Source organism: Leptopilina heterotoma, unplaced genomic scaffold (assembly GCF_015476425.1).
Source record: "Leptopilina heterotoma isolate Lh14 unplaced genomic scaffold, ASM1547642v1 Lhet_65, whole genome shotgun sequence".
NCBI lineage: Eukaryota > Metazoa > Arthropoda > Insecta > Hymenoptera > Figitidae > Leptopilina > Leptopilina heterotoma.
The window spans coordinates 210257-232980 of NW_025111152.1; the positions used below are offsets into that span (position 1 = coordinate 210257).

The 22724-nt window shown below is 28.2% G+C and overlaps 1 protein-coding gene across 2 annotated transcripts in view; it reads left to right on the plus strand.

Moving 5' to 3' along the window:
- Positions 1 to 689: 689 nt before the first annotated feature.
- Positions 690 to 22724, plus strand: part of LOC122510011 — a 197330-nt gene continuing 175295 nt past the window's right edge. The window contains exons 1-4 of one of the 2 annotated variants that reach the window (XM_043624390.1): positions 690 to 825; positions 2376 to 2610; positions 2733 to 2915; positions 3005 to 3188. The gene's annotated coding sequence lies outside the window, so the exon portion shown is untranslated. The remainder of the gene's footprint in view (positions 826 to 2375; positions 2611 to 2732; positions 2916 to 3004; positions 3189 to 22724) is intronic. The other variant, XM_043624389.1, reaches the window with a different exon arrangement.

The following is a 22724-nucleotide window of genomic DNA, read 5'->3' on the forward strand; positions in this document are numbered from 1 at the left end:
AATCGCCATTTTTAAGAATTGTCATTTTTACGAATAGTCATTTTTGCGAATAGTAATTTTTGCGAAAAGCTATTTTTGCGAATTGTCATTTTTGCGAAATTTCATTTTTGAGAAATGTCATTTATGCGAATTGTCACTTTTGCGAATCGACATTTTTACGAATTGTCACTTTTCCGAAAAGTCATTTTTGCGAATTGTCATTTTTGCGAAAAATACAATAGTGAATCTATATATACCTACAAGTTTACTATTGTATTTTTCGCAAAAATGACAATTCGCAAAAATGACTTTTCGGAAAAGTGCCAATTCATAAAAATGGCGATTCGCAAAAGTGACAATTCGCAAAAATGACAATTCGCTAAAACGACAATTCGTAAAAATGACTTTTTGCAAAAATGGCTATTCGCAAAAATGACAATTCGTAAAAATGTCCATTCGCAAAAGTGACAATTCGTAAAAATGGCGATTCGTAAAAATGTCGATTCGCAAAAAAGACAATTCGTAAAAATTTCGATTCGCAAAAATGACAATTCGCAAAAATGAAAATTCGTAAAAATGACTTTTCGCAAAAATTACTATTCGTAAAAATGTCTTTTCGCAAAAATTACTATTCGTAAAAATGACATTTTGCAAAAATGGCTTTTCGCAAAAATGACTGTTCTCAAAAGTGCAGTTCGGTAAAATGACATTTCGGAATAATGACATTTGGGGAATAATCATGCGTCCCAAATCTAGTCGCGCTTTACTAACTCGCTGCATCATTGGCAGATTTCGAGACGAAGCCTTGAAAGATTTTAACGAAGGTGGACCAATCGAGAAATTTAAGTAAGTTGAAAATATTGAAAAACTAAATTTATTGTACACAAAATAAATAAATTATACATATTTTAAAATATGGTGAATAAAAAATCAGAGTGTCCAACGGAATCGAAGAAAAAAATTTTGTGAATTTTCTCTGACCTCTTTTCTGTTTTATAAAAAATATTGCAAACTAAAAGAAAGGTGTTTTAATATTACACCGAAAAAAATCTCAATGGTATTATTAACTATGACCCTATAGTTAATCTTAATCTAGTAAAAGTAATAAGGATTCCTAATCATTATGGTTAGAATCGCTAGGTTGATTCAACAAATTCAAGCCTGGCAAAAACAACCCTGCAAATCCTAGTCAAATTGACTAGGATTTTAGTAATTTTGGCTATTTCCATAATGCGCACGCGTCTGCTTCTGTTCTGACAGTGTTTACCTCTATATCTTTCGCGTCATTAATTGTGATTTCGTAAAACGATTTTTTATCATTACTCGCGTCTATTTTTTGTACATAAAATGGAGTTCTTACATACATCAAAATTGCTGGTTTCTCGGAACCTCTGGAAATATAGATAGTCCATGTTTTAGAAAGTAAACTATTTAATTATATTAGTCAATTCTTTCAGACTTTTTTGGTTAGGTTTCAATATAAATCGTCGAAATTTTTACGCACGTGGGTGACAACATTTTTACTATTTTAATCGCGCAGTGTGTTTGAAAATTTACCTTTGCAATAATTTGTGTATTTAAATTTATTTTCATTTGAATGTCATAAATAATTAAAAATAAATAGTTTTTGACAAGTGTATAAAATTGTGTACTTGAAATGTGTAAAACATCATCTGATTAAGTATTGTATTTTGACTCGAAAATCTAGTGTCTATTAAAAAATTAAAATACCAAGTCGTGTTTAGTGTAGTAGTTATCGTTCCGGGTTTCAAAGTGCGTATTCGTTAGGTTCAGGTGCTTGCGTCCCGCCTGCGTCAAATATTTATTTCATAAGTTTAAATTAATTCCAATAAGGTATATAAATGCAAAATAAAATATAAATATGTTTAATAAAATAATTAATTTTTTTCTTTTTTCTTTTAATTGGTTTTTCTCTTTTATTTGAAAATAAGAATTTGATTAGCAATTTCAAATAATTATGATACACAGTGTAAATCTAATATTATTCTCCTAGTCAATTTGACTATTTTTTCCTGATTACATCGACTAATTTTCCTGGTCACTTTAACTATGCTTGAATTTTATTACTTTGACTAGGATTCTATAGTTGGCTCCTCTCGTAACTAGGAAACCTAGTCAATTCCTGGTATACGGGTCCTAGGCATTTTTTTCGGTGTAAAGTATTTTCATGATAATTAGAGACATTTTATTTATTCTTGATATCAATTTTATCTTATTTTGACCGTATCTTGTTATTATAATAATTTCAGTACATTAAAGTACATATTAAAAATAGGTCCCTTAGTTTTGTTTAAATCCCCTGACTTCCTTGTTCGTTGGACACCCTAAAAGTAGTATACTAAAAAAATTGCTTTACCTCACAATATTTTTTTTAGTATTTCTCGACCGATTTTTCTTATTTTATCAAAACTGATAGAAAAAATTTTTTCGGGAGAATCTGCTTGCACTTATTATAGCCCGTACAAAAATGAAAATGGTTGCGTAGTTCAAACTACCGGTACTCTATGGTCTAATTATAATTACACTATTGATATTTTAAAAAGGAACAAAGCTTTAAAACTTCCAAGTTATTCTTTGAAAAGAAACCTCAAGTAGTAGAATCTTCAAACGGTAAAACATTACTTTAATCAAAAGATAAATATTCATTTTAATCAATACTTGACTAAATGTTATTTTATTTAAATTATGCACAAAAAATTGTGCAATAAATTTATAACGTTTTATTTTTGCAGATAAACTCGTCGTAGAAATTGCGGTAAACAATCTAACCAATGCCATAAACTCAGCTAGTTTAGTTGCAGATTGGAAGATAACATTCAATTTTCGAAATATTAAACTCAGTGTTGAAAAAATTTCAATTTTTGGATTATTTGAATAAGTATCCCATTTTAAAAACAGACGATGCAAAGCAGATGGTATGTATTTAATTTATCAAAATGTTGTGTTGTATAGTCGGTCAATTATGTTATTAATTAATCAATTTTTGAATTTTATTTTATCACAGTTCGAGCTGGACTTTGAATATCGTTTTCCAGAAAAGAAAGATTTGTTAAAAATCAGATGGCCAGTTTTAAGAAGTGTCATCATTTCACAATTGAATCAATTGGAGGCGAAATCTGCGAGCAATCGTTCGAAACTTACTTTAAAGGATAGACTCCTTATAAAAGGATTGGAGAAATTAGCAGAAGGTGAGAAAGATAAAAAAGTGTTTCAATTTGCTACATTTTCATTTTGTGAACTCTACTGATGCTCAATGAAACGTTACTTTTTAGTTTTATAGTACAGAATGCGAATAATTTTTAATTTTATTGTTTAAAATATAATGAATTGTTTTATTTATTGAATCAATGTGACCAAAACACTGTTAGAAAAATCTTATAACTTATAAATTTTTTAAGAAAAGCTATGCAAATTTACTAAATAACAGAAATTTGCAGAAAAAAAGGATGCTGTAGTATTTTACCTGCTTCATAAGTTCAGGAAATTTTGGTAAGAGAAAAAAATGTGAGGTTAATAACGTTACCAAATTCACACCTGAAGAAATTCGTCTATCATTCATTACTCTTGTTAAGATAAAACTTTTCTATTAAAATATTAACAAGGTGTAATATCAAGCTGAGTTGTGCGAGTTGACTAAAAATGTTATTTAAAAAACGATATCTTTCCAATTTATTTCAAGTACTACTCGCGAGTATATATTAGTTTGCCATGTCTACCACCAAATTACCAATCAAAATTAGAAAATATCTTTATGTTTATCTTATTTAATACATTAGACCGTTCAACTTTTAAAAATCACATTATTTTTGAAAAAGTAATTAGGGATTTAAAATTTTTGCAGGAGGAGGGAATTTGTTTGAAATTGTCTGAGGGAGAAATAAAAGTATTTTTCGAATTAGCTTTAATAGTTGGCGACAATCTTGGGCTTTATTCTATATTCGGATTTATTGAAAGCTTTATAGGAACAAAATTTTGTAGATTCTGTTTAACAAACTACAAGGATATTAATAAAGTTTTCAGTGAGAAAGATTGCATTCTCAGAGACATTCAAAATTATATATATTTCATCTTTTGGAGAAAAAAATCAAATTAAGTCTTCTGGTATTAAAGAATTCTGCATATTTAATCGAATACCATGGTTTCATGTTACCCAAAATCCAGCAGTTGACGTTATGCACGACTTCTTAGAGGGAATTTGCCGATATGATTTAGCTTTAATTTTAAACCATTTTATTTATAAACGTAAATATTTTTCTCTTGAGTTATTAAACAATTTAATACGTAGCTTTTATTATGGTCCAAAAAAAAGTGTAAATAAACCACCAGAAATTTTAGAATCTCATTTAAAAAATAAATGTATTATTTTGTCTGCAGCAGAAATGCAAAATTTGATTAAAAATTTTAATCTTATGATCGGATGCTATGTAGATGAAAATGATCAGCATTGGCAATTGTTACTGTCCTTGAAAGAAATTTCTGAAATAATTTTTAGTAAAAAAGTCACAAGAGATACTCCAGGGTAAGACTCCGACCGAAAAATTACAATTTGCATGGAGTCTTCGGATTATTCTGTAATTTGGTGAAGTTGTTATATTTGATAACAAAAATAAGTGTACCAAAGGATTTTTAAAAATTTTCAAAATTGTAAAAGTTACGCCATTTTGAATTTTTTTATAAGATTTTTTCAAATGTGAATATTTCCGAAACAATTTAACGGATTTTAATAAAATTTAAATATGTTATAGTTAAAATCATGTCCTTTCAGAATTTTTTAAAAGAAAAAAAAATTTTGTTTTTTTCAAAAAAAAAGTAAAAAAAAATTTTTTGAATCGATTTATTAAGCACAGGACCGATTTTTGAGTATTTTTCGATATATAGTAAAATATTCCTTATAATTTCACCTTTCATTTACAAAAAAGAAAACGATGGAGACTTTAATAGTTTTCGAGATATTGCAATTTTTGTGGAAGCGCGACCACGTTTCAGTGCCAGCGCAGTATCTTTTACTCGGGACGCCTCACAGTGGGATTTTTTACACTTTACTCTTCAAAATTGTCTAGAGCCTGCAAATTTTATTGGATTTTGATGTTCTTGGTCTTAAATGAAAGAGGATAAAATTTCTAAGAGATCTCTTTAAACCGATTTTTGAATTTTTAATTGTTTATTTATTTTTTTGTTACTCGAAGTTAACAATTTAAAATATTTTTGTATAAAATACTGTTTATTTTTTATTTTTCCATTGCACAAGATCGAAATCAATTTAAATTAGTCTAGTCTGACCACCTGACAAATAATAATGCATAATACAGTTTATTTAAATTGTTAAAAAAACAATTTAAATTAACAAATAGATAAGTTTGGTCTATTTTTAAAAATTGTTTTTTTTTGTAGACAAATTTATGTTTATTTAAGTAATGTATGTCTATTTTGAAAGAAAATGATTTGAAAGTTAACAATTATCATTGTTATTAATAATTATATAACCATCAATAATCTATTTTCTTTTGCATTACTTAAATAAACATAAATTTGTCTACAAAAAAATCAATTTTTTAAAAAAAAGACCAAAGTTATCTATTTGTTAATTTAAATTGTTTTTTTAACAATTTAAATAAACTGTATTATGCATTATTATTTGTCAGGTGGTCAGACTAGACTAATTTAAATTGATTTCGATCTTGTGCAATGGAAAAATAAAAAATAAACAGTATTTTATACAAAAATATTTTAAATTGTTAACTTTGAGTAACAAAAGATAAATAAACAATTAAAAATTCAAAAATCGGTTTAAAGAGATCTCTTTGAAATTTTATCCTCTTTCATTTAGGACCAAGAACATCAAAATCCAATAAAATTTGCAGGCTCTAGACAATTTTGAAGAGTAAAGTGTAAAAAATCCCACTGTGAGGCGTCCCGAGTAAAAGATACTGCGCTGGCACTGAAACGTGGTCGCGCTTCCACAAAAATTGCAATATTTTGAAAACTATTAAAGTCTCCATCGTTTTCTTTTTTGTAAATGAAAGGTGAAATCTAAGGAATATTTTATTATATATAGAAAAATACTCAAAAATCGGTCCCCTGCTTAATAAATCGATTCAAAAAATTTTTTCTTACTTTTTTTTGAAAAAAACAAAAAAATTTTTTTTCTTTTGAAAAATTCTGAAAGGAAATGATTTTAACTTTAACATATTTAAATTTTATTAAAATCCGTTAAATTGTTTCGGAAATATTCACATTTGAAAAAAATCTTATAAAAAAATTCAAAATGGCGTAACTTTTACAATTTTGAAAATTTTTAAAAATCCTTTGGTACACTTATTTTTGTTATCAAATATAACAACTTCACCAAATTACAGAATAATCCGAAGACCCCATGCAAATTGTAATTTTTTGACGGTGTCTTACCCTCCAATAATACTAGATTGCAAAATTTCCGAATATTTGAAACTGTTGGTTGATCAATTTCCTCTCTGTTTAAAACCTAAACACCATTTCTTAATACATTATTCGACGGTGATGAAACAGATTGGTCCTCTGTGGAATATTACGTGTATGAGATTCGAGGGAAAACACAGAGAAGGTAAAACGACTGCAAAATCCTCTATTTGTCGAATTAACGTGTGCAGAACGATAGCTTTGAGACACCAATTGAATTTAAATTATCGTTTTTTACGAAAACATGTCTATCCAGTATATGTTTCTGGTAGTACTCGTTTGATGTCAATAGAACAATTACCAGATATTTCAAATTATTCTAAATTAATACTTAATGTTATTAATGAATCGAATATTTCTACAACTAATTGGGTCGAGTATAATGGAATGACAATTAAAAAAGATAGTATTATAATTTCCTTTTCTGAGTTAGGTGAAGAATTTTGTAGCGTTTATTTAATAATACTAAAAAACGAAAAAGAGTTTTTCCTCGTAGTGAAATCTATACCCGATTGTTATTTTAATGAACATTTAAGAGCGTATAAAATATATGATAAAGAATTGTACCAGTGGGAAGTTTTAAAATTGGATAATTTAAAGAATGTGGAGGTTTCTTACGTTAATAAAATGCGAGACGGACATTTTTATATAACTAAAAGTTGGTTTTAATTTTAAAAGTTCATAAAAAATAGAATATAAACTTTTTGTAATTCGTGATGAACTATGCAGTATAGCTACGTAAACAAACTAACAGACTGATTTTATTTTAGTTATGTTAAAAATTTAGGCAAATGTATGCTTCTAAAACCTAAATATAAGGCGATATCTTATTGAACATTCAAAGCCGCAGAAAATATATGTGATAAAAAATTGTAAAACTAGAAAGTTTTAAAACTTACGATGATTTAAAAGATATAAAGGTTTCTAAAATTAATAAAATACGAAAAGAAAATTATAATAATTATAAAAGTTTGTGATTGTAATTAGTATATAATATATACATTTTATAATTCGTGATAACTTACAGTATTACTACGTAAACATATTGAAAGTTTACTTTAATTCTTAGTATTAAAAAAATGTAAATGGAAGTGTAAAACCGAAATTTAAAACAAAATGTTTCCGTTTTCTTAAATATTTGAGAATATATATAAAATGTAAGATAAAGAATTGTTATGTATAAGTCAAAAATGTAAGTTTGATGAAAATATAACTAGATTTATATTTTGTAATGAATTTCCTTTTTATTTAATTTTATTGTGTTAATTTTCATTTATCTTAAATTAAAAATTTTTTATCTAAAATTTAAATTTATTTAGTATTATATAATTTAATAAATAAATTACTTTCTTTTTAATTAACTTATTAAATTTAAAATAAGAGAGAATTTTATTTTATTTATAAAATAAACAGAAAGAATAGAAAAAATAAAAAAATGCTTTGTCATATTTCAGACAAATTTTAACTGCTGCAATATAAACATACAATAATTTTATTGTCATAGATGTTTATTAATTGTCAATGAACTGGTTCCTGAGAAAACATATTAATGCTAGATTTAAAAAGATTACTGACTTGAATTCTGATTTTTCGCACGTTCATAAGACTACCACTTTTGATATCGAGAAAGTTATATCTTTACCTTATGTTGAGGAACTTTATATGTTTTTGGATAAAACTTATGGGGAATTCGGCATTAAGGTTGTATTTCATTATTATAATGACCCTTTTAAATGTTTCTCAAAAAACAAAGACCTGACTCCGTTTGATTTGCGAAAGAATGTTGTTTATTGTATTCCGTGTAATTGTAATTGTGTGTCTACTAAAAATAAAATCAGGAATCGTCATGAATGGTCAGAATTTCTGAACATTCCTGAACAGTCTCACCACTTCTGACATTTTCGAACGTTTCTCACCATTCCTAACCAAATACTTTCCAAGCTCCTCCCACTTTACTCCCACCATTTTCGAAGCTGTGACCATTTCTGAAATTCCTGACCATTTCTGAAATTCTTGACTATTTCTGAAATGTGTGAACACATAACCTATAAAAATTTTGGTACATCTTTCTAATTTTGGTAAAGTCTCATGAAAATTTATATATACATATAAAATCTTCCAAATTTATTTTTTACATTTCAGAATACATTATTCTATTATAAAAATTGTTCTTTTAACTTAACAAAAGTTCTCATTTTTCAAATTGGTATAATTATTGAATTAATTATACAGCAAAAGTAGGTAAATAAATCAAAACATTCGGACCATTCTTTTAACATTATTTAATATATGTATATTTACTTGTAATTATTTAATATAGTTAATTAATAATAAATTTTGTTTCATAATATAAGTAATTTACTATACCAGTCAGTACTTATTATGAGAAGTATTTGCATTATAATTGAAATACAGTTATATTTAAATTATTATTAATCATTAATAGAATAATTTCTTACTATAATGATTATTAATAATTTAAATTTTAAATTTATAAAAATTTCAATATTGCATTAATAATTCATTATTATTATAAATTATAATGTTAAATTAAATTAATATTAAATACTAAATTCATTTTAAATGCAGATATAATAATAATTATTATTAGAAATCGAAAATTTCCTTCCGAATTATTTATTTGTAAAATGGAAAATTTGATCCAATGGAAGGTAGATAAATAACAACAAATAGTGTTATTTCATTTATTTAACGACAATTCGATGACATAACCAATATATATATACCAATATAACTGTACTCCACTATTTTACTTTAGATATGTCGACGATACTATTTTATGTGTACATAGGGATAATATTGACTTAGTTGTTAGTGTTTTTAACTCTTATCATAAGAACTTACAATTCACACATGAAGTTCAAGAAAATAATAAAATAAATTTTCTGGATGTTACTTTAATGATTGATGAGTATGATCAACCAATTAAGTACAATTGGTACAAGAAAGAAATTGCATCTGGTAGACTCATTAATTATTACTCTCATCATCCTATTCAACAAAAAATAAATATTGTACACTGAAAAAAATACATGAGACATTTTCAACTACATCCCCTTAGTAGAGTAAAAAGTAATAAAACGAACTACTTTTTTAGTTAGTCTGGCTACTTTTGATACTTATTTTAACTGTTTTATGTTGCAGAGATGCCATTAGGCGGAGGAATTTCATCCCCACTCTTGCGCCATTTTACATTGACTTAAATGTAAAATGGTGCAAGAGTGGGGATGAAATTCCTCCGCCCAATGGCATCTCTGTTATGTTGTTAAAAATTATTAATTAAATTAATGTAATTTTATAGTTAACTTTGTAACTGCAGGTATGTTACAGAAATGACTACAGAAAGTAGTAGATTCTACTACTTAAAGTAGTTCGATAGACTAATTTTGTAGTAGTTTTTACTTCTTCTAGGAGTTGAATTATTTTCCATGTAATTTATGTTATAGGTTTTTATAAAAGATTATCAACTGTGAAAAGTTGTAAATGCAACTACTTTAAGTAGTAAAATTAACTACAGTTATCAGTTGAACTGTGTCAGGAATGCCTTTAAGTATTAAGCAACTCATCGAAGCGGGCGAGCGTGGTTAGGTGGTTGGGTTATCGGTTTACGAATGTTAGGGTCGAGCGTTCAACTCCCGACGTTTAGAGATTTTTCTCCGTTAGGTATATAGACATTAAATAAATAAGGTATAGGTAAACAAAAGTGGGTAGGGGGAAATATAAAAAAATACAACTCGATAATATTTATAATAAATTATAAATAATTTTATTTTACCATTTTCAGTAGTTGTCTTTATTACTGAGTTATCTTAGTAACTTTAACTACATATCAGCAGTTAATTCTACTGCAAAACTGTCATTGGTTCCTATTTAACTAAGAAAAGTAGTTAATGCAACTGCCCACATAGCACAATAGTATGAGGTAAGGTTATGTTGAATACTAATCGTAAGGCACATAAGGTTACACGATATTGCTGTGGTAGACCTAAGGTGAACTAAAAACTTCCGCCATGGAGGTGAGGTTACATGTTAGGGTGTGGTGACTATATATGATAAGGCCATGGTAACCTTACACGTTAAGGTTGAGGTAACGTTACATGTTAAGGTTGAGGTAAGGTTACATGTTAAGATTGAGGTAACGTTACATGTTAAGGTTGAGGTAAGGTTACATGTCAAGGCTGAGGTAAGGTAATTATTAAGTTGTAAGGTTGAGGTAAGGTTGTGATAAGTTTACCAGTTATAGAAAATATTGAAAAAATAATTAATAAATAAATATTCAATTAAAATGTTAAGTTTGTTGCTCTTCTCTATTTTGGAAACCTGACATGAAGCAGAAAATTTTGAAAACAAATTTGGGGGGACTGGGATTCGAACCCGGGATCGGCGCGCATAAACCTATCATTCTAACTAACTGAGCTAAGTAGAGAACTGGCAGAAGGAAAATTAATGTTGCCTTTAAGGTGAACCAAGAAGATGATTAACTCCTTAAAGGCAACATTAATTTTCCTTCTGCCAGTTCTCTACTTAGCTCAGTTAGTTAGAATGATAGGTTTATGCGCGCCGATCCCGGGTTCGAATCCCAGTCCCCCCAAATTTGTTTTCAAAATTTTCTGCTTCATGTCAGGTTTCCAAAATAGAGAAGAGCAACAAACTTAACATTTTAATTGAATATTTATTTATTAATTATTTTTTCAATATTTTCTATAACTGGTAAACTTATCACAACCTTACCTCAACCTTACAACTTAATAATTACCTTACCTCAGCCTTGACATGTAACCTTACCTCAACCTTAACATGTAACGTTACCTCAATCTTAACATGTAACCTTACCTCAACCTTAACATGTAACGTTACCTCAACCTTAACGTGTAAGGTTACCATGGCCTTATCATATATAGTCACCACACCCTAACATGTAACCTCACCTCCATGGCGGAAGTTTTTAGTTCACCTCAGGTCTACCACAGCAATATCGTGTAACCTTATGAGCCTTACGATTAGTACTCAACATAACCTTACCTCATACTATTGTGCTATGTGGGTGTATTATCACTTCATTCAACTACATATCTGATAATTAATGTAAGTTCAAAATTATCTTTGGGGACTTATTGAACTAAGGAAAGTAGTTAAAAAGTAGTCAAATCTACTAAGAATTTTTTTCAGTGTATACAATCTAGTAGATAGAGCAATATTACTTTCGCATTCTTTGTTTCACAAGGACAACTTAAATAATGTAAAAAACATTTTAAATGATAATGATTATCCATCTGACTTCATTAATAAATACATAAACATCAGAAAAAATACAATCAAGTACCATAATATCAATAATACAATTACAAAAAATTCCCGCGCTCTCATTTATAATAAAATGCATAAAGTTTGTATTCCATTTAATTATCCTGACTTCAATAGTTTATCTTATATTTTGAAATCTTACAATATTCTAACTATCCCAATTGTCAATAAAAATTTGAAATCAATTATTAAATTAGGTAAAGACAAAACTGAAAAATTGGCAGAAACAAATGTAGTTTATAAGTTTAATTGTAAGAATTGCACGGCTTGTTATGTTGGTGAAACGAAACGCACATTAAAAACACGAATTGATGAGCATAAAAATAATAAATCTGTTACATCTGTAGTGAATGCTCATCAATCTGGATCTGGTCATGAGTTTGATTGGTCTAATATTTCTATTCTTGACCGTGAACCTGATTATAAAAAACGCTTTTTTTCTGAATTGCTACATATAAAAAGTAATAATTTTACCATTAACAAGAAAAATGACATACAATTTTTGAATCGTATTTATTTTCCTATAATTAGAAAATTGAACTCGTGATCAGTGTTTTGTTTTCTACGTCACAATGTTTATATCGCAGTTCATTGACTTTCTGCATTGTTTTCCGAATTATAATTTTCACACCTTATTTTGTTAGTATCGGTATTTTAATCGCAACGACAAGACATAGTTTTATAATTATTGACTTGTTACTATGTAACTTAAATTTATAATTTTAGGTAATTTATTTATTTATATTAAAAAATTATATAATATTTTTTTTCATTTTTTCTAATTTGTGATAATTCTATAAAAAATTTAATTGGTGTAAAATTGTTCTTAGTTAACCTGAAGAGGATGACAAACCATGTCATCGAAACGTCGTTAAATAAATGAAATAACACTATTTGTTGTTATTTATCTACCTTCCATTGGATCAAATTTTCCATTTTACAAATAATTATTATTAATCTGTATTCGTATTATAGTTTATGAAACATTCCAAATTGTAAAGTTAAGACTTAATTTATTATTGATTCAATTAATAATGTTAATTTTTATTAATTCACATAACCTATTATGACTTAATTGAAATATAATTAATTAATAAAAATTATTTAACAGTTTATTCTGATTTATTGATAATATTGGTAATTGAATTTTACTATTTTACAGTTGCTCTTTATATAGACAGTTGAATCCAGAAATATGTAAGTCGGTTCGGTAGTCGCAGTCGTTAGGGCAGTTAGTTTAGGCACTAGGTTAGGTCATGCGTCGGGGTTCGATCCCCGTAGGGTCCAAATTTTAATTTAATTCCAGGAATTAGTTTCAAGTTGTTCCGTATGTAAACAAACTGATATTAAATAATAAAATATATTTTTTAAAATTAATTTGTTGCAACTTTTTGCATATTGTTTAAATAGATAAAACAGAAGTGGCTTAAAAATATGGTCAAAAATGAGATACAAATGGTCTCAAATAGTCACCAATTATGAGCGGGGTCAACAAAGAGGAGGGGATAGTAGCAAACTTGTTACCACTTTAAACTTCCTCCTGATCAGTTGTGATAGATTTCTGACGAGATCCATCCAGAATCGTAAGAAAACTGGATTAAAGTGGTCAGGCGGCCTGACCATTTGTCTGACCATTCCTGATTTTATTTTTAGTAGGGGTATATTGGCCAGACTTCGAGACATTTAAAGGATAGATTAAGTGAACATAAACGAGATTGTAAAAATGACAAGAGAGCATCGAGTCTTGTGACACATTCTCATGATCATGATCATTTATTCAATTTTAAAGATACAAAAATTTTATGTGTTGAGGATAATTTAAAACAAAGGCTTTTTAAAGAAATGTTTTACATTTTGAAATTTGAGAATTCTGTTAATGTCAGATCAGATGTTAGTGGTCTAAGTGATTTTTATTATAATTTAATTTCATCTACTAAGTTGTAGTTTTTGTGTTTTCTTTATAATTTTATACTTTTTACTTTTCTATATTTTTAAATTTATTAATTTTTGTTTTTTTTTTTATGAAAACCCTTGCGGATGGGTGAACTACGAAATTACGACGAATTCGTCGTCACTTCGTATTTCGTTATAATATTTCACAAATTCGATGAAAACAGTTAAAAAAACTATTAAAATGAATAAATGAATATCTTAGGATGAAATTTATCTATTTTTTAGAATAAATTAAAGTTAAATTATTGTGAAATTAATGTTTAAAGTAGAAAATGTCAGTTTTAGTGTAGGATGTATGTGTGTGTAAGATCGATATTAGAATAAACTGTTGATATGTCGCCGCGCGTTTTGCGCGACAGATGGCGGAAGTGACATTTGTCCATGGCTTTAAATTACATGGTTTATTACAGAAAAATAAAAAAAGGAAACATAATAAAAAAGATTATTAAGATTGAAAATTTTTATACAATAATAGGAATAAAAATTGCAGAATATTTTTTAGGAAGTTAATTTTATTTATTTTAAGGTTTTATTTAAAAAAATAAAGTGTTAGACTTTAAATAGTGGAAAAAAGTTCACCAAAAAAACTAAAAATGTCAGAAAAAGCTCTTATAATTAATAAATTAACTATTCTATAGCCGATTTATCCATTATTTAAGTTGAATTAAATCGTAAATTGTGCAATTATTAATGATAAATATGCGAACTGTGAGACCTGTCAATGTATTGGTAACATGCGTGATACTTGTAGCAGACTACGATTGACTACAATCATATTCTGAACGGCGGAACGAAAGGAACTGATTTGGATAAACGCGCGAAGTTTCAAAATGATGTGTAAATATAGTAAACATTGAAAAAAATTGCTTTCTTTGATTTAAGAGATATTACTTTTTACTTTTAAAAAACGTTTTTTTGAATCAATGTGATCAAAAATTAGAAATTTAGCAAAACTTTTTCGATTATTAAAATAAATGAATTCATTTAAATAAATATTATCCAAAGCTAAAAATCAGTATTTTACATAGAAAAATAACTTTTAAATAAAAATTTCTTAAACAATTTTATGTAAAAAATAAATAACATGAACAATTCATTTTGATTAAAAATTTATTATTATTATTATTATTATATTTAGTAGAATATAAAAAAAAACTCCTCCTACTTTAAGAAAGCAATTTTTTTATTCGTTGGTTCAACAGTACAAAAAGAGAGTGAATATTTAATTTCTAAAAAGTTATATTTGGTCTTAACTCATTAAGAATAAAACTCTCCTCGCCAATAAAAATTAGCACCTCCTATTTTCAAACTGCAATTTTTTATTTGTTGGTTGAGTGAAAGAAAATGGAGAAAGTAATTAATATTTAAAAAATAACATACACATATTACCAACCCCCAAAGAAAAAATGGACGACTTAGACAAATAAAAATAGTAAACAAACTCCTCCCATTTTCAAAATCAATTTTTCTATTTGTTGGTTGAGTTAAACAAAATGGAGAAAAAATTAATATTTGAAAAATAAATCATATAATTCCAACCCCCCAAAAAAGTGGATGATTTGAAATAAAATTTAAACTCCTCCTTCTTAAAGAAAAATATTTTTTATTTGTTGGTTCAATAGAACAAAATGGAGAAAATATTAAACTTTAAAGAAGATGAAATTTAGTCCCAACCCCCAAAAGATAAAATGGATGTTTAAGACCAATTAAATTAAAATTTAAACTCCTCCCTTTTAATTAAAACTATACTTCATTCGTGGGTTCAAAAGAACGAAATGGAAAAAATAATAAACTTTAAAAAATATAAGTCTCAACCCCTCACAAAAAAACTGCTATTCGCCAATAAAAAATTATACTCCTCCTATATTTTTATTCATTGGTTCAGTTAAACGAAATGGAGAAAAAATTAATATTTAAAAAATAAATCATATAATTCCAACCCCCAAAAAAGTGGATGATTTAAAATAAAATTTAAACTCCTCCTTCTTATCGAAAAATATTTTTTATTTGTTGGTTCAATAGAACAAAATGGAGAAAATATTAAACTTTAAAAAAGATAAAATTTAGTCCCAACCCCCAAAAGATAAAATGGATGTTTAAGACCAATTAAATTAAAATTTAAACTCCTCCTTTTTAATAAAGGGAGGATTGGTCTTAAACATCCATTTTATCTTTTGGGGGTTGGGACTAAATTTTATATTTTTTAAATATTAATATTTCCTCCATTTTGTTCTACTGAAGCCACAAATAAAAAATATTTTTCTTTAAGAAGGAGGGGTTTAAATTTTATTTTAATTGGTCTAGAACATCCATTTTTTCTTTTGGTGGTTAGAATAGTATGTTTTAAATTTTAATATTTAATTTTTTCTCCATTTTGTTTAGCTCAACCAACAAATAGAAAAAAAAGCTTTGATTAAGAAGGAGTTTAATTTTTATTTTACTTGGTCTAGAACATTCATTTTTTCTTTTGGGGGTTGGAATTATATGTTTTATTTCTTAAATAATAAATTTTTCTCCATTTTGTTTAACTCAACCAACAAATAGAAAAATTGATTTTGAAAATGGGAGGAGTTTGTTTACTACACTAGAACCTCCAACGATTGCATCTCTATCTATTGCAGTTGTTTACGAAAGTTTGGTGGTCATCCGCTAGGGGTGTGAGAGGGGAGGACACCGCCATATTAATGAGAAGGCAGTATTGTACTAAGTTTAGTGTTCTTTTGCGCCCCGTTTTTTAAAGTTGTATTTTCATATTTCAACATGAGACTGAAAAAGGTCAAAAACGTAAAAGAACGCACTTAGACATTGAAACTAAACATAATATTTTAAAAAAAATAAAAAATGGCGAGGATAAAAATGACATTTTACGCCAATACAAAATATGTGAGAGTGTACGGCCCTGAGTGTTGACACTTTTATGGAAAGATGGCGCCAAGGTGAAAACCTCCATCTATTGCACACAAGAAGGTCACGCTGCAATCGTTGGAGGTTCTAGTGTATTTTTATTTGTCTAAGTCGTCCATTTTTTCTTTGGGGGTTGGTAATATGTGTATGTTATTTTTTAAATATTAATTACTTTCTCCATTTTCTTTCACTCAACCAACAAATAAAAAATTGCAGTTTGAAAATAGGAGGTGCTAATTTTTATTGGCGAGGAGAGTTTCTTCTTAATGAGTTAAGACCAAATATAACTTTTTAAAAATTAAATATTCACTCTCTTTTTGTACTGTTGAACCAACGAATAAAAAAATTGCTTTCTTAAAGTAGGAGGAGTTATTTTTTATATTCTACTAAATATAATAATAATAATAATAATAAATTTTTAATCAAAATTAATTGTTCATGTTATTTATTTTTTACATAAAATTGTTTAAGAAATTTTTATTCAAAAGTTATTTTTCTATGTAAAATACTGATTTTTAGCTTTGGATAATATTTATTTAAATAAATTCATTTATTTTAATAATCGAAAAAGTTTTGCTAAATTTCTAATTTTTGATCACATTGATTCAAAAAAACGTTTTTTAAAAGTAAAAAGTAATATCTCTTAAATCAAAGAAAGCAATTTTTTTCAATGTTTACTATATTTACACATCATTTTGAAACTTCGCGCGTTTATCCAAATCAGTTCCTTTCGTTCCGCCGTTCAGAATATGATTGTAGTCAATCGTAGTCTGCTACAAGTATCACGCATGTTACCAATACATTGACAGGTCTCACAGTTCGCATATTTATCATTAATAATTGCACAATTTACGATTTAATTCAACTTAAATAATGGATAAATCGGCTATAGAATAGTTAATTTATTAATTATAAGAGCTTTTTCTGACATTTTTAGTTTTTTTGGTGAACTTTTTTCCACTATTTAAAGTCTAACACTTTATTTTTTTAAATAAAACCTTAACCCAAGCAGCACGGAATATACCCTGAAGATGAAGGGAATATTACATTTCATATTCGGAGTATTCCAGTGGAATGTTCCAGGGATCTTAAAGTAATATTAAAATGTCCGCCCCACAGGAATATTCCAAGATAACATTGAGGGAATGTTCCACGGTAATATCAAAGCAATTTCCAGGATGATGTTGAGGGAATGTTCCACCGTAATATTAATAGAATATTCCAGGGTCATGTTGAGGGAATGTTCCCAGGTAATATTAAATATGTTGAAAATGCCATTGAATCTCATTTTTACTAAAGAAAGAAGAAAAAAAGAAAAAAAAGTCAAATTTTTTCAAAGTATGAAATTTTGGAATGTTCCCAGGGAATATTCTTGGAACATTCCCTCAATATTCCCTCAACATGAACCTGAAATATTCCATTAATATTACGATGGAACATTCCGTCAACATCATCCTAGAATATTGCTTCGATATTACCGTGGAACATTCCCTCAATGTTATTTTGTAATATTCCTGTGGGGCGGACATTTTAATATTACTTTAAGATCCCTGGAACATTCCACTGGAATACTCCGAATATGAAATGTAATATTCCCTTCATCTTCAGGTTATATTCCGTGCTGCTTGGGAAAATAAATAAAATTAACTTCCTAAAAAATATTCTGCAATTTTTATTCCTATTATTGTATAAAAATTTTCAATCTTAATAATCTTTTTTATTATGTTTCCTTTTTTTATTTTTCTGTAATAAACCATGTAATTTAAAGCCATGGACAAATGTCACTTCCGCCATCTGTCGCGCAAAACGCGCGGCGACATATCAACAGTTTATTCTAATATCGATCTTACACACACATACATCCTACACTAAAACTGACATTTTCTACTTTAAACATTAATTTCACAATAATTTAACTTTAATTTATTCTAAAAAATAGATAAATTTCATCCTAAGATATTCATTTATTCATTTTAATAGTTTTTTTAACTGTTTTTATCGAATTTGTGAAATATTATAACGAAATACGAAGTGACGACGAAGTGACGACGAATTCGTCGTAATTTCGTAGTTCACCCATCCGCAAGGGAATAAAAACAAGGTTTAAAGGTTTTTTGAATAAATGACCATGTCTCGATTAATGTGAATTCGGTTTTATCAATGACATGTAATGGACGAGTCTTTAGTATACAGGAATGTGAGCGAGGTTTGAGTATGTAAGATCAGGTTAGGTGGGAACTTATTGGGATCCGAAATCATGTGAAACTGACCCACCCCTGTACCCACTTGCGTCCGACATCTTGGTTTTTTATCTCTTTTTTTACATATGTTAGAGAGAGACGAAATGAAAAGACAACTACCGCAAGTGGGTCGACACCAGAGGGCCTACGCAGCTCTGCGGTTCCCAATTCCTGTATTGTATGCTTCTCTGACATGAGTGTTTTCAGCACGTGATTTATTTATGTAAAAAACATGTGAATTGTTTTTACATGTTTTTAATGATGTTTACCCAGATAACAAAATGCGCGTTGTGTGCTACTAATATCATCTGCACGCGTGCCGATTTATCCGCACTATGCGCGTTCACTGGACCACTCAGATGCGTCATCATATGCGATCCATAACTGTCGCATATTGTGATGGGCACATGCGTGACGGTATAATGCGAATAAATTATATTTATACTTCAGCCTTATTTGAATTAAATAAAAAGAAAAGATTATTGACATTAGTAATTTTTTTTAAATTAAAATGTTATTTATAAAGACGATTTTAATTTAATATTTCAGTACAATTTTGGAATTGAAATTGTTAAAAACTTCCAAATTCTTTTTTTGAGGTTATATCTAATACAACAAAAATATATATGTACTTTAAACAAATTAAATTTAACTTTCTTATTTTGCTGCAGTACTAAAAATTAAATCCACAATAATTCCTCACAATAATATCGCAATAAAAAACAATAAAAAATGAAATCACAATAAAAACTTATTTTGATAACACACCACAAACAATGCTGTCGCCATTATAAAATGTGTGATTGCCGATACGGGTGGTTGCGCATCATTAATTGCGTGCGTATTAAGTGCAGTTCACTGCACACGCATTCACAGCATTTGCACTGTGGATGGTAAAATGCGTATGGATTGACTCTTCTAGCGAGTCGCACTTGTGAACGGAACATGCTTATCATTTTGTATCACAGGCGCTTACGAAATGCAGTTCACAACACTCGCATTATTACCAGCGTCACAGACGATAGTAAGATGCGTATATGAACCGACTCATCTGGTAAGTCGCAGTTAGTGCAAGAAACATGCGTTTAAATGCGACGCACGATTGTTATCTGGGTTATAGTTGTCCCAGTAATTGTTTTTATTCAGTTTTTGTTTTATTTATGTTTTTATAAATGTATTGACATCAAATGTGGAATGAGGATGTCTGTTTTAAAGTTTTGAACACGTGTTTTTAACAGGTTAGGATTTTTGTTTGTATGTCTATTTATTTACATTTTATTTCTGAATATCTATATTCTTGATTTTCAGTGTTATATTCTTGAAAAGGCCTCACTTCGTAGAGGCGAAAGCTCGATAATTATATCAAAGTTTTATACTGATCAGTTCATTGACAATTAATAAACATCTATGACAATATATTGACTCTGATCAACAATAATATCTCCATCTTCTATTATACAATAATTTTATTTAGTCTACGATAATGAAATTTTTTTTAAATTAAAAAGAAACAAATCATGGATCGATCTGTAATTAATTTGTTTAAATAATTTAATTCATATTAATAAAAAATTAATGTAATAAAATTAAGAAAAACTAAATTATTGATATTTTTTAAAAAATATACAAAATCTTAATCTTGTAATATAATTTTTCAGTTTTAATCATTTTCATTAGTATTTAAAATTAAAAATTTGCTTTTAATATTTAAAAAATTGTCACTGCTTCAATATAAAATATAAATAATTATAAATTTGTTTAAACTAGTATTTTAATTTACAAATAACAGTTATAAAATGTAATTTTTAAGAATGTATATCAGACGAAAACCTTATTGTCTCCCTGTAAATACGGTCCTGGAGTACATTTGTATAATGAAATTTAATAATTATACTATGAATTAGTTAAATAAAAATTGTTCTTCAAAAAATAAAACACTGTTTCATTTTTTATTAATAAATTATAATTTTTATTTTTGGATTTAAACATTTTTAAATATAATTTCACCTATCTCACAAGTGCAGAATAATCGGTTTGTTTAGAATATAAGAGAGCTCACACATTTCCACAGTATCGTGAATTATGTATTTGTATGCGAAGTCTTATACACTGCGTTTATGTATGCGTTTCGTCGTTAGTATGCGTTAGCCAATGTGAATTCTCAATGTGTTATGTATGATACTGTGTGTATGTGTGTGTTGAAAATAAAACCCATTGTTGTCTATCATTAAGTAAAAAAGAGAGTAAACTTTGGCGAAGAGTTTGTTGGTATAGTTCTGTCGTCTGCTGTCATGACCATATATAATGTAATTCTTTTTTTTGTTAATAGTTTTGGCAAATTACGAAAAAATCGTTCTGAATTTTCGTATAAATTTTGTAAATAACGAATGGGCGCAAATATATGGGCAATTCCACGCAAGATTTACCTATGACCTTGAGAATTCGGTTAAACATATTTTTTTCTCAATCTATATGGAAAAAAAAGAAATACGTGTTTTTTTATTTTTGTTTAATCGCCCAAATTTTCGAGTTATGAATTTTCGAAATTTTGGATTTGTAACTGTAGACATATTTTCAGTAGCTTATAAGTCTGAAAATATTGAGTTTAGAAAAAACTTGTCAGAGAATGAAAGTTTTAGTTTTCTTTCAACTTTTAAGAAATGTAAAAAAAAAATTTTTTTTTATAAACAAATTAATTTTTTTTAACTTCCCAAGTGCGAAAACCAACGCGGCCCAACACTGGCCCAGTATTGGCAAAGCTGGCATCGAGACTTGGCAGACAATATTGGCCCGACTTTGCGCCGACTCTTGTGGTGTTAACCGCGGTTGGACGTCGGCAGCCAGATCTCGGCAGACATTACTGTCCCAATATTGGCACCAAATCTCGGCAGACATTAATGGCCCATTATTGGCAGCCAGATCTCAGCAGACATTAATGGCCCAATATTGGCTGCCATTACTCCCCCAGTGTTGACAAAATTAGAAAAAAATAAAAATAATTTTTTTTTATTCAATTAACTAATTAATTTATAACATTTATACGGCTTATTTCCCTAATTTAAACGCAAACTTACAAATATTTGAAAAATTCTTACCTCTCGCGGGGATCGATACCTGAACCTGACGCTCCACAGCCTAACACTCTGACCACTCTGCTACTCTGACTTGAAGTCGAGGAAGCAAAAGGGTTCTTATAAGCTACACTACACTGGCCAATACTGTGCCATTATTCGGCCGAGCTACGTCCCAATATTGGCAATTATAATTTGCCATCATAGATACAAAATGATAGACATTAATGTGCCATTCTTGGGCCAAGCTACATCCTAATTCTGGCAATTATATTTTGCCATCAAAGATACAAAATGTTTGCCATTAAAGTGCCAACAATGAGCCATTAATGGACCGATCTTCGTCACATCACTGGCAATTGAATTTTGCCATTAAAGATTGATCAACTTTGCCGTGAATGTGCCGTTATTGGGACAAGCTACGCCCCAATACTGTCAATTATAATTTGCCATGAAAGATACAAATTTTTTGCCATTAAAGTGCCAATAATGAGCCGATCTTCGTCACAACACTGGCAGTTGTCTTTTACCATTAAAGATTGATCAACTTTGTCGTGAATGTGCCATTATTGGGCCAAGCAACGCCCCAATTCTGGAAATTATATTTTGCCATTAAAGATACAAAATTTTTGCCATTAAAGTGCCATTAATGTGCCTTTAATGGGCCAATCTTTGTCACATCATTGGCGATTGAATTTAAAAAAATTTTAATATCATAATTCATGGTATATTTTTAATATTTAATTATTATCTGAAAATTTGACTAGAATCCATTTTGAAATCAATTTTTACTAAA